Source organism: Pteropus alecto, unplaced genomic scaffold, assembly GCF_000325575.1.
Source record: "Pteropus alecto unplaced genomic scaffold, ASM32557v1 scaffold152, whole genome shotgun sequence".
Taxonomy (NCBI): domain Eukaryota; kingdom Metazoa; phylum Chordata; class Mammalia; order Chiroptera; family Pteropodidae; genus Pteropus; species Pteropus alecto.
Genome location: NW_006432227.1, coordinates 4,791,758 through 4,806,443, shown reverse-complemented (window position 1 = coordinate 4,806,443; position 14,686 = coordinate 4,791,758).

Sequence of the window (14,686 nt, the reverse complement as noted above, 5' to 3'; positions counted from 1 at the left end):
GAATGAAATACACCAAGCTCGTAACCACATTTCTAGTTTCAACATACTCATTAGAAGCTGCAGTTCTATCACTGTTCCTCCATATGGTTGCAGTCAAAGTCAGCCAAATATATTCAATGGGTGACTAATTTCTGTGCTTCAAAGACTTCCATTAATCTCTTTGACCATATCATGATTTAAAATCTTACCTGCTTCTGTATTTTGAGCACTCCTGAAAAATTTTGCCAGCTATTGCATGAGTCAGAATTTTCTTCTGTTTCAAATAAAATCTCTTTATCCATGAAGGCCCATAATGGACACAGCTGGAACAGACTTGTAATAATTTATATGTTAGTTGAAGCTAAACTCCATCTGCTAAAGAGAAATAGAAACTTGCTATGCCATCCTGAAATAACATAGAAAGGGCTGGGAGTGTGGAATCATCTGCTATGTTATTGAAAGAAAACCAAGAATGATTGTTCTAACATGTAAAATAGATACGCAATTATATTAAAATGATTTATAAAATAATCCTACAAATTTACTTGACTCTTATCTTTTAAAATGACATATTCTACAAATTGTGCATACGTTACTTAAATTTTCCTTCTCCCTCTCATAGAATCAATTACTCAAATATCATTTATCTATTTTAAATAACTTATTGACAAATGTCAAAAATACCAAAAAAAAAATAACTTCAATCTCATTTCTACAGGCTACCCAGATATGCAACAGATTTTTCAACAAGGTGTATTCAAAAAAATGATAATTCTAATAAGTTTGTGAGAATTTAATTTACAGGAATAAAATTTAGTCATAAACAGCATAGCTCTAACCCAAAATATTCTATTCTAAATTATTTACTATATAGGCATTCATTGTATATTCAGTACATTGCCATAGCTGTTCCATTTAAAATGTCAGTTCTGGGATTCTGATACAGACTATGATGAAGTAGATGACGCCAAACTAATTTTTGCTGAGAGTAGTTATAAAGGGTAAATAAAATAAACGACAAGAATGGTTTATAGGTACCAGAGAACATTTAAGGCAAGCAGAACAAGAGAGACAGAATGCCAGAAAAAAAAGAAAAAAAAGAAAACATACTGATTTGAAACCTACATTCAAAATAACATTTTCCTTTGAGGGAATTTTCTGATTCTCACTCTCAAGCATAGAGACCAAACTAAATCAGAGATTAGACCATGTGGCAGGCGAGGTAAACAAAATTTAGAGTGCAGTGATTCCAAAGAGCTAGAACATGAAGGCGCAAGTTTCTAAAGAACAGAAAACTGCAGAAGGATAAGACTTATATCATGCTCGCAATTCCCCCTTGATGAAATAATTTACATCTAAGCTGTACAGCCACTTGGAAAGATATGGAGAAACTGATGTAATAGAAACAGCTTAAAGGATACAATTCTAAGCAGAGTATTCAGTACTTTCATGTGTTTTGGGAGATAAAAATATGAGTTAAGAGATTTCTAAGAAGCCTAAAAAATAATCTAGGCATTGGAATATTTTGACACCCTTTGTGGTTTAGGCCCTCAGAGACCAGGCAATTCAGCAGTGCACCGCCCTCCACTGGTTTTCATTATCTCCTCCTAAACTCTTTGCCAGTCAGATAAAAATGCAATCATTATGCGTGGAAGATAGCAGCATCCAGAGGTTCTACATTTATTCATTCACAATTTGTACATTCAATCAAAAATTATCAAACATGATACAAAACATAACCAATAAACACATATCTCGGGAAAAAATAACAATATGACAGAATTTCACTCTCAGATTATCAAGATACTGATGTTATTAGATCCATATTTTAAAGTAAATATGAATTATATTTTCAAGAAAATTAATACAAAAATGTATAATTTCACCAGATATGAAATCATTGTTTTTAAAAAGCTGATAGTAATAATGGTACCACAAATATAATAATGCAATATAGAATTTAAAATGTGGGTTGAACTGCAAATCAGACCTAGGACAAAAAGAAGATTAATAATTCATAAAATATGTAGTAGAAAATATAAATATGGAAAGAAACAGTGTACGGAAAAAAAGAGAAACAAAACGTAGATTGAGAATGTTATCGAATGCAGTGAAATAGTTTTACATTTGATAATTGAATTTCTGGGGGAGAGGGGAAAGTAAAGAGCAGATAAAAAATCAAAAACAAAAACAAAAAAACTTCCGAAATACATCACTCCACATTTTCCATATTCTCTACAAATGCACAAAGTGTACATATAAAGAAAACCACATCTAGATGTGTCGTTTCAGTTAGGGTTTCTATAACCAATTGAGACAAACTTGATGGGCTAAAATAACATAAATTTGTCGTCTCACAATCTGGAAGACAAGTCTGAAACAGATGTGCCAGAAGGGCCGTGCTCCCTCTGGAGGTTGTTGCAGGAATCCGCTTCTTGCATCTTCCAGCTTTTGGTGGCTGCCTGGCATCCTTGGATTTCCTTAGCTCGTGGCTGCATCGCTCCAGTCACCATCTTCATTTTCACATTGCCTTTTCTTTTATGTGTCTGTATCAGAACATTCTGTCTCTGTCTTATAAGGATACACAGGTTTGCAATTAGAGCCCACCTGGTTAATCCAGGAAAAATTCTTCCTCTCAAAGCCTTAACATAATTTCCTCACTTGCTATAGTAGGATATTATTTATAGGTTCTGGAGATTCAAAATTGAATGATATTTAAAGGGCAGGGGCATCTTTTCAGCCTGCCACACATAGAGCAATACTATACTGAAAGACGTAGGCAAAGACAAAATCCTAATACCAAGACATGTTACCAGCAAAGGAGCAGTAATAAGACCAACACCCTGCTTTTTTTTTTTTTTTTTAACATCGATGCTTTAGGTAATAAGATAATAAAATGAAGTTTTCAACATACTTAAAAAATAAATTCCAAATCAGAATTCTGTAGAAATGAAACTGTTCTTACAAGTAAAAGTAAATAGAGACATGACGAAAAACAAACAAAACAAAACATCATCAAAAACAAACTATAAAAATTCATCAGGAAAGCAATCCTAAAAGAAATAGTAAAGGAAGTTCTTAAGGCAAAACTAAAAGTATATCACATGAAACTGTTGAACAACAAGAGGTAATGAAAAGCATAGGGAAGATAAAATATGTGGATAAATACAAAAACTTAAATACAGTTAACTATATAAAATAATATTGGATTAAAATATACTGTATTAAATGGCAATGATAGCATTACTGGTGAGAGGTGGGCAAATAGGAACAGGGCCTTATGGTTCTTAAATTACTTGACAATAAGATTCAAACGCTGTATGGGAAGTGGTAAAAGAACTAATTTAAGATATAGTACAATAAGTCAAAGGAACATGTTATTATCTCTTCTATAATGGCTAAGAGAATAGTAAAGAAATATACAGTTAAAAAGCTAAAAAAGGAGAAAATATGACAAAAAATATTCAATTCAAGATAGTCATGAAAGGTAAGAAAATGAACAAACTTAAGAAAGGATAAAATGGAACGAATACTTATATATGGCAGATTTAAACTCAAACATATCCATGACTGTTAAGTGAAAATAGACTAACTTTTCTATGGTGTATTTCATTATCATTCACTATTACTCATTCCTATATCTACCTCTGATCATGTGTCTTTAGTTTCAGTCCAATACAGATAGAATACATTACCTGTTCCAGTGATGAGCCGCTTATCCACCTGGTTTTCTTTTCAGTCAATAGAATGGGACAGAAGTAAAATGAACAAGTTACGAGCAGATTTTAAATGGCAAGTTTTAATTTATCTGAGAACTCTGACCTCTGACATGATAAATATGCCTCACAATCTACCGTTTCAAGAAAAATGAGTCATTGCATCATAAAAAGTTTTTGCACAGCAAAGGACACCATCAACAAAATGAAAAGACAGCCTGCTGAATAGCAGAAGATATTTGCCAATGATATATCTGATAAGGGATTAATATCCAAAATTTATAAAAAACTCCCACAACTCAACAACCCCGCCACCAAAAAAAAATCAAATAAAAAATGGGCAGAGGACCTGAATAAACATTTCTCCAAAGAGGACATACTGATGGCCAATAGACATAGGAAAAGATGCTCAATGTCACTAATCATCTGAGAAATGCAAATTAAAACCACAATGAGATATCACCTCACAGCTGTCAGAATAGCTATCATCAATAAATCAAAAACCAACAATGTTGACGAGGATGTGGAGAAAAGAAAACCCTTTTGCACTGTTGGAAGGATTGCAAATTGGTGCAGCCACTATGGAAAACAGTTAGGAAGTTCCTCAAAAAATTAAAAACAGAACCAGCTCATGACCCAGTAATCCTACTTCTGAGTATTTATCCAAAGAAATCTATAACACTAATTCAAAAAATGTGATTTCCTAATTTTCGCGTAAATATTCCTTAAAATTCAATTGGTATAAACATTAATGTATGAGTCTTGGTGTGAACATATGCTTTCATTACTTTTGGGTAAATAAATACCTAGATGTGGAATAGTTAGGGCATGTGGTAGGTGCATGTTTAACCTTACAAGAAACTGGCAAACTGTTTTCTGCATTGGTTGTACCCTCTTAAAATCCCACCAGCAGGATATAGATTTCCAGGTGTTCTTCACTGTCACCAGCACTGGGATAATCAGCCTTTTTAATTTTAGACTTCCTAAAGCTCTGCGCTAATAGTTTATTGTGTATTTAATTTGTATTTCCTCCCAATGACTATTGGAGTTTAGCCTCCTCTCATGTGTTTATCTGCCATCTCTTTACGTGTATGTGTGAGGGGGGTGGGTAGGAGTGCTCACCAGCCCACAGTCAAAAATCAGCATATAACTTTTGGCTCCCTCCAAAACTCAACTACAGTTGTTCCTAGGTATTCACAGGGGAATAGGTTCTAGGACTTGTGTGGTTACTAAAATCAGTGCATGCTCAAGTCTCTTATATAGAATGATATAGAATAGTACATCCAGTCAGCCCTCCACATCCATGTATTCCTACCCGTGGATTGAAAATACTGTTTTAGATCCATGGTTAGTTGATTTACAAGATGTGAAACCCAAGGATACAGTTGGTTGACTGTATATTTATTGAAAAAAATGTGTATATAAGTGGACCCATACAATTCAAACTGTTGATATTCAAGAGGCAACTGTGTGTGTGTGTGAATGTATTCTTTAAATTACCATTCAGATGATGTTTGGTACCTTCCTATACCAAGAAAAATCATTTGATTGTCATATGAAGGTAAATTTTGCTGTGCATATAATTTTAGGTTGTTTTTTTGTTTTAGAAACTTGCTTTATTTAATGAATGTATTTTGGACTTATTTCCATTCTGTAATCCATTATGCATCACTTAGAATTGTTTATTAGTATAAAATAAATTACATTAATATCCCATAGCCATCATTTCCTCCTTTATTGTTGATATTTTAGGTTTTACTCAGATTTTCATAATTAACAAATGGAATTTCTATAATATATTTTCTAATATATACTTCCTTTGGTATATATTATAGAGTTCTTTCATAGTATGTGGCCAGTAATGAAATTGCTACCCTTTTGGTATGCTAAAATTTATAAATTGACTACAAATTATTATTATTATTAAAATTATTATGTGGCCCCCATGATTTCAATATGATTTTTGTACTCCTCGTCTTAAACACACAATTCCGCCATGACCTTACCTCTCTTTAACTCTCCCTTTTTAAGCCCACTTTTATTCCACATGTGGACCCTTTTCAATTCATATACATAATTACTTATCTTTTCTGAATGTTGGACAATTTAACACATCTGCATCTAAATATATAGTATTATTTGAAGAGTAGACTACCTTTTTAGGTACTTTTTTAAAATGTAACTCTTAACCTTTCTTCAAAATTCAGCAGCAGTGTGATTTTCAACAAGGCTTCCTGAAAACCCTTCATAGTTCTTAGCTACTCCTTTCCAATATCTGTGCACACCTGAAGCCCATTTTTAAACTTTTACCATTGTCTGATATTTCTGTCTCTTGTTCTGACTGGACATCTTTTATCATAGTACAGTCTTAAATTATTCTTTTAAATTATCTCCCAGCCACATCTTAGCAGAAACTACCAAAGACCTCAAATATTCCGATCACTAGTCCAAGTTTTCCCAAGCCATTTTTTGGGAATCTTGTTAAAATATTTTCCAGCTTCAGAAATGAATCATCTCGAACCAGATTATAACTCTGCTAGTATAAATTGTTCTTTGTCTCAGTTCAAATTTATAGCAAGCAAAAAAAAGAAAAGAATAAATGATATAATCACATGGTACAATATTAGATAATTTCATAAAACATGTGCTGTTAGTTTGTATCTAGGGTCCTTTCTGGTTCATAGGAATCTTCCATAGTGCCAAGGTTGAGATATTCACTGTGAGTGAATCTCTGGGCCTTTTCATATCAAAAAATTAAAATGACATTTTGCAAAAGAAATGTGTATTTAAATACAATATAAATTATAAATGATTTTTCTCTTTTAAAATAATACTAACATGTATTTTCAAAGTATTTCCATTTTAACTCCTTCACAACTAGGATTTTCTAAGAACAGGTTGATTATTGCTCTATTCATTTGTAGCAAGATAATCATTTAAACTTCATTCAAGTATTTATAATCCTTGATGCCTTTTTACATTGAAGTGAGAAAATGCTAGCATCTTTGAAATGCAGACATTTCATCAAGTGAGAAATAAAGTATAATTTTAAGTTATTCCCCTTTTACATCCAGACACAGTAATACATGTATGGTGCATGGCGTGTTGTAGAGAAATGTTTATCAGTCAGCATTCTGGAAGAAAAAGGAGCTAACTCAAACTAGCCAACTTTGAAAAGAGTTTAATAAAGGGACTGTTGTATGGCAAAACTATAGGGAAATCAAAAGGAAATGTGCAGGACCCCGGGTGCTGTAATCACCCCTTGAAGGACAATAAGAGAGCAAGATAACCAGAAACCAGGGCAGGTAGCTGTAAGAGAGAACTGCCTTTTCAGAAGCTGAGGATTTTATGTAGAATTACAGGAGGCCTAAGCAACCAATAACGTAATAAGCCGAGAAAATAAATATCACAGCCTCACTATTCACTGCATCTCTTAGCTCTCCCGGTATTCCCAGTTGTCCTAACCAACAGAAGCTCGAGATCAAGGGATGCTGTGTAGTTCATAGAGGTCACCCTCCCACAGCAGAAAACAGATGAAGAAAATGGAGAATAAGTCGAGAGACATGAAGGGAAGTCTTCCAAAACAGTCTATCCCATTACCTCTCAGCATTCATTCTTATATTTTACTCTGGTGAAACAATTTTTACAACACAGGAGAATAGGAAGTCCAGCAGCTACCACATCAGCATTCACTGATGTCTGCTAATTTCAACTTCCACCTGAAACCAAATGTATTAGACATCATCATTAGTGTCCCCATAATGGCAGTGGGGTTCAGATGGCAGGAAGAATCAATCATTAATTTAGTACAGTCTTCATTTCTTTAGATGATCAGAAGTACTCTATTACTTTTCTTTCCCTCAGGTAGCCAATCTGTTGTCTGGACTTTTTTAACCAATAGATGAACTTAACCTTTATCTCTTGCAGTTATTTTCTATTTGCATTTATCTCAATTTTCCATTAAGCAGGATTATTAAATAAGAAAGCAGTACCAAGGACTCCCAGTAAATACCTAGGGTTTCAGGCACTGCCCAGCTACCTTCTGTAGTATATTAAAAACAAATTTTATTCTGGTGATTGGGATCAGTCTCCCTGACTAGCATATATTTTGCTTCTCTTCATGTGCATTCAACAACATGAGAAACTCAAGCTGGCCAGATGACAGTCATATACCTGTAATACAACAGAATTCTGATTATTTTCCTCAATGAAAGCATTCCTTTATTGGAATCAAACAGCTCCAAGCTAGCCAAGCCTAAAGTTATGAAGTTAAAAACAAAACAAAGCAACACTCTATAACTGATTTTTTAGGGATAATCATATAATTGGCCACATCACCTCTATCCTTTACTTTCCAGAATTATGTGTTCTGAGTATGGAAGAAATAACATCTATTGCTGGTTTGTGGCAGTGGCTATATCTTATGAAATAACATCCCAACTTTGAAGGCACTCTGGCTCAGACTTCAGTATGGTAGTCTGCCCTTCCACCAAGCTAGTTTTATCTAGGTGATGAAACATGTGAGATCAGTTTATTCTGTGAGTGTTAATCCATTTGCCACACTTCTTTATTTGTAAAACACTTTGTAAAGTGGTCAGAGGAAATATGTAAGAAACCGCCAAAATAGATAAGGCAGTTGCTGTAGAATTAAATCCCTCCCTCAATGATGAAATAAGTAATTAAATTTCCACCAAATGGTCAGCTGTTTCCCCTCTTTCAATAACAAAGGTAAATGGGACTACCTCATAGATTTGGCATTACCTTCTACTATGAGCATGTTTCATGCACAACTGTGGTAGAAGGTAATGCCAAATCTATGAGGTAGTCCCAGATAATGCCAAATCTATGAGGTAGTCCCAGATTAGCTTTGGTGAGAAATCCATGTTGCTGAGCTCATGCCTACCTATGCCCCATCCTGTCTCCATTGCAAATTTATACATGAGTCCATTGAGTAAGCACTGGGGAGTCTGGAAGAAGAAGCTGAGTTTTATAGTACGGGTCATCGTATCCATCTGATAACTACATGCTTTCTTTACAGTAAATGCTTTCTGATGTGTGTTTATGTGCAACATAAATATCTTCACACTCCACACCCATGCATCTATATACCTTTCCCCCAAATTATCTGCACTGTGTTTCAATCTTTGTTTGTTTGTTTGATTTTTGAGCCACCAATCACCTAGTCAAACCACTAGCTATTGCCTATAAATTTCTATAGATCTCTACAGCAGGCTTTCTTTCCCTCCATAGATTGAAAAACCACAAGTGCCATCCAAATTTCTGTCTGTAAGAGTAATTTCACTTCTCCTTTGTCTTTTAAAGACACCCTTAAGTGAGGCTATAGGGCGAAAGTCACTCATTTCTGGCTGGTGGCAGCAGAATGTGCAGATGTAATCACAAATCAGATTCATGCTATTCTGTTTCATTAATTTTGAACAGAGGTCCCCGATGTGAGCTTAGAGGGGAAAAAACAGCAAAGGGAGATCTAAGTCAGGTTCTGTGACATCTGCTCTTGTGGATTATTATTATTATGATGATTGTAGCTTTCAGGAACTACATAGGCCCAGTCTTTTACATCACTGTTCTAACATATAATTAATACTGTCGTACATAAACATTTTCAATTTATGAAAATATTTACGTATATATAATTATATGTATTTTTTTATGTAGGTATTACGTGGATCAGATAACAATCACTACATAATGAGCAGTTGAATAATGATTTTGTGTTAATTGTGTTACTCTCCTATTAATCATAATTGCATTAAATTACCCATTGCTACTGTAACATATAACCACAAACTGAGTGACTTAAACAATTTAATTTTCTTACAGTTCCAGATATCAGGATTCCAAAAATCAAGGTTTCTACAGGGCTGTGTTCTTTTTGGAGGCATTAAGGGATAATCTGTTTTCTTGTCTTTCCTAGCCTTTAGAGGGAACCTATATTCCTTGGCTCATTGCACTATCCTCACCTTCAAAATTAGTAGTGTAGCACAATCCAATGTCCTCTTTCTCTCTTTCTCTCTCTCTGTCTGACTTTTACTTCTGATATCTCTTTTTTCGAATGTTGAAACACTTGACTTCCTCTTGTTAGGACCCTGTGATTATATTGGGCCCACCTAGATAATCCAGGTAAACTTTTCCACCTGAAGATCCATATTCATATATGTAAAGTCTTTTTATTTATTTATTTTTCCACGTAAGGTAACATATTCATGGCCCAAGCTTAGAATGAGACGGTATTTCAAATGGATAGAATTTATCAATAGAAAAGGGCATGGCCTTCCTCCCAAATCCTGTGATTTAGCACTCTTAAGCTCTCACTGGGGTTTGTCAAGGCTTTATGAAAATTATCTCTCTGACACAGACTCTTTCAATAACAATAGGTTTCCGGGACATAAAGTCCAAAAGACAAGATATTTTGCACAGTAACCTGAATCTAGTGCATGGCCCTTCTTGTTCTAGGCTCAATTCAGAATTAGCAGCCTTTTATATTACCCAGGAAGTGAATTGGAATAGTTTGATCAAATGTGATATATACTGTCTTCCAAATCTATAAATAAGACCCACAGAGTATTGTGCTTAATAGTGGTTGTTAAAAGATGAAACACTTTTTTTTTCTTTCTATAGAATATAAAAACATGCCTCAGACCACTTAACTTTAAAATATTTCATCAATTTTACATATCCCCAAATATTGAGGGGTTTATTTGTCATTCTTTAGCACCCCTGTGTTTTTATTCAAGATCTAGAATGCTGGCTCTTTTCTGTGTATCTGTTTTGGAATAATCATGCATCAGGAATATAATGGACCAGTGTTATATTCTGTGGAGTATCAAGACAACACATGTTTCTAGTCCAGGATATTTATGACAGAAAGCTGGGGAGTTGACATAACCCTGAAACAAGACAGGAAGGGTGTGCTCTTGTATTTATCATGTGACAGCAAACTGTTTATGTTTTTTTCTTTGCTAGCAGAGATAGGGGAAAATGCATTTCTATTTCAATAGCTGTATACCAGGTGTCAGGGTCTGTGTTAATTTTCTCCAGGGGAGACACCATATCTGGAAATGCAGCTGTGATTGGAATCACTACCCAATTAGGTGGGTGATAATCGACTGTCATTCTCCTTGACACATCTGGCTTTACACTGTCCAAATAGGCATATTAAATGGGGGATGTAGTAGGAATTAGCACTGTTGCATATTTCAAGTCATTGATGGTGGCACTAATCTTTGTAATTTCTCTAGGGGTGTGATATTTTTGTTTTGTTTTGTTTTCTAGCAAGTCAGGTGCAATTCCAGTGGCTTCTACTTGGCTCTCTTATCATAATAGTCCTCCTTCCACAGATTGGAGAACCAATGTGGAAATTGTGACCGTTATTTTTTATGTCTGCGTCTTTTATGTATTTTAGGTTGAGAGAAATAACTATAGAATGGGTGTAGATAAGTTAGGTTAAGGCTCCATTTATCACCTCTCTAATTCCCCATTTTATTATTAGTTTCCAGAAACAGTTCAAAGCCAGGAGATAATAATCTCTACAAGATTTGGTATTTCCCTTCCTCCTAAGAAGATTTAAAGGAAAATTCAAAGTATAAATCTGTGATTGTAATTCAAGGTTTTCCTCAAGTGGATTTTGGCTTCCCCTCAATCAAGACACTCTAGGTCTACAGACTGGCTTCATTTTTGAAATGGTTTAAGAGCTCATGAATCTATACTATCATATTTCAAATAAGGTTTCTCTCTCCCAGACCTAAGTTTTTTTTTTCTTATATATGTCAATACATACTCTATTAGTTTGATAATCTCATTTATTTCTAAAACCAAAGCAAATAAATGACCCAGTACACCATATCCCTAAAGATCAATCAGTCAATAAATAATCAACGTTATGTTGTTTATGGTTGTAATTGTTCCCAACAGGGCGCGAAGAGTTAAAAACTACCACTGGCCTCTCGCTATAAACAATGTCATTATTCCCATTGAGATAAATCAAGCCAAATTCCATTGTAGCATTTGCAATCAACTTTTCATTTTACAGGTCAATCACCATAGACCCTTTCAACAATTGTTGTGGCACTCTCATCAAAGCATTTCTCCATTCCTTAGTAAAGGGTGAATTTTTTCAGCCTCTTTTTCCCAGGTCATGAAAATAAAAGATGGCTGAGCAGATTGCATATATTAGATCCATTCGAACATTCCCATTAATCTCAACCTTTGGACCAATGCATCGTAGTATAGAGTGATGTACTGGATTTTCAATCTCTTTAACTATAGGCCACTCTTGAAACCAATTCATTTAGCCAATTTAGCAGACTCTTAAAGTGACTTTTAGGAACTTGAACCATGGCATTAAACCATGAATTCCAGGTTACAAAAAAACAAAAAACAAAAAAGAAAAAAAAAAACATCAATTCTTTCTAATTAATCCTTTTTCTTTATCTAAACCTCTTAGAATCCTCTGACAAATACCCTCTCCCCAAAGGAGCAATACAATTTGTTAAAGTCTTGTAATTTTTTATGTGTACAGGTTATATGTTATATCTCACTGGTATTAGGCCTTCTACTTCTTTATTCCCTTTTCCTTTCAAGCCATTTTTGTCTACGATGTGCATAAGCTGTCCTCTAAGCTCGAGCTTGCAGTTGTTACGCCACCTGGTACAATCCTCCGCATGACCTTGCCTGGCAGCCTTCTCTGCTTGGAGCTCTAAGTCAGTGAGTTCTGCCTCTCATCTACCTGAGTGTCTGTGTTACATTCCACCATCAAAAGAATATTTAAACCTTATATAACACTGGCACTGTGAGCAGAATAGCGTAGCCATGACCACAGACTTTTGGACAGCTTCTTGTTGGACTGCTTTTGAATTACTAATCGCCTAAACCACAGTGACAGTGGCTTGGGAGAACAGTACTACTGAGGGCGAGCTTGTGCTTGAAACGCATGGCCTGCTGCTGTGGCTACTGGTGGTTGCCACATCTCTCAGACCCAGATTTCCTCAGTGTGGGATATTCCAAGCAAACAGTGAGAATTTATAAGTGCTGGTGGCTAGAAAATTGCCTGGGTGGGTTATTGTAGGGCAGGCACAGGGATGGGCCACTAGAGCGGCACTTTCTGAGGTCCCGTTCCAGTGGGTTTCAGTCTCAAGCTGTTGCCTAGAGGCCTATTGCAGGGGTCATCATGTCTTTGGCCTTGGTGTTTACTATTATTTGGGGCAGAATCCTGGTTTGTCCGTGTGTTTCCATCGGCCCCAGGAGTGGAAGATTCTGTTTAGCTTGGTAAATGGTCCCCTCGCCTCCCTGATAATGACACTCACATCACGGGGAGTGGCTACCAGTTTTTGTTACTGTATGTCACCAGCAACATACAGGATCCCCAGACCCTCAAGGGTGCTTTGGTTTACACTCTTGGATGCAGTGGCCCAATTTTTAATCCGAAGGTGGCCTTTGGAGCAAAGAAATAAATATTTCATCCCTGTACCTCCTACCACATCCCCAAGATCTGACAAAGTTATCCAGTTGCTATGACAGTGCAATCCCCTTAGCCAGAATGCGTAGGCCTTAGTGAGCACCTGCACGTATCAACATACCAAGGACTGATGATACTTCAGACAAGGGAGCTACTGGCCTCATCCCAAGGGGAGGCTGCTATGGCTCTTGAAATATAAATCTTAATACCTGGGAGGTGGGTAGAGAAGCATTCATCAACATGAGAGATGGCTAGACTGACTCCTTCCCCTTTGCCCTTTTTCTGTGACCACCCAGAAGTTCCAAATAAGGAGTTATTTAAAATAGAGAAAGAAAAAGAAAGAAAGAAAATAAACCTAGATACAAAGAAATGAAATTTTAAAAATCAAAAATAAATTGTTACATATATGAGTAATTTGACCCCATTGGAAATCCAAAATGTGCTAAAAGAATTAATATAACATAAAGATAAAAAGGACACTGATTGGCTTTTCACCTTTGTAACAGAGGTTCTAAATTACATTTAATATGCACTAAAATGCTCCAGTTGATAAAGCTTCATGGATTAATCAATACTGGGGTTCGAATTACAGATATATTGGGGGATCTCACTGAATTTAAACATGGTAGCTTCTATAATTTGAGGAGAGTAATTAAATATGATAGAGAAAAATAAGTATAACTCATTTTAATTGTAGCTTTGACTAAATTTTCCATAGTCATAGAACCATTGCCTATAATCTTCTGTATTGGTCATAAACAGTCTGTCACAATGAGTACTAAATTAAAATTAAATTAAGCCTTTGGCAATTATAAATTGGCTTGCCGAAAATGAGACTTCATGGACACCCCGATTTAAAATGGTTAAGATAGCTCTACGTAAGTTAAAATAGGGCCCTTAAGTATGAAAACTTATTATAGAAGGTCTAATTAATAAATAGATGATTATCTTCACTGCTTTTCTACCTGATAGTCCAATTTTGCCTTTTTTTTTTTTTCTGCTGCAACCTTATGTTGCGGTCCCATCATTAAGGTCCCCAAACCCAGAAGCCAATATTATTGAAGTTGCTAACTCTATCTGGTCAATATCTGGTAAATATTTTGCTACTATAAATTTAGCTAATATATTTTTCCCAGTACTACTTTAACAGTCTCAGCTGTGATGTAAATTCACCTCCAAAATGACACAATACACCTTTCCCATGCTACAAATAGGTTACCTTTGCAACTTTGCCTTTGCACACACTTTTTGCAGGCAAGATTTTAACTGCATCCAACTTTCTCCTGGAGTACACAAGTGACATTACATTAATGACAGCCTACTTTGAAGACTTTCATTTGACACACTTGTTAAGGAGCTACATCTTCAACATCTTTTTAGTCTTTTTTGAGTTATGGAGGCAGCATATTTCTCATTTACAATTTTTACTTAATCTCACTGATGCTACTGATTCATATCAGTCCACTACAAGTGGAGCTTTCTCCAACAAGAGCTCTAAAATCTGTTCAAATTAAAATTA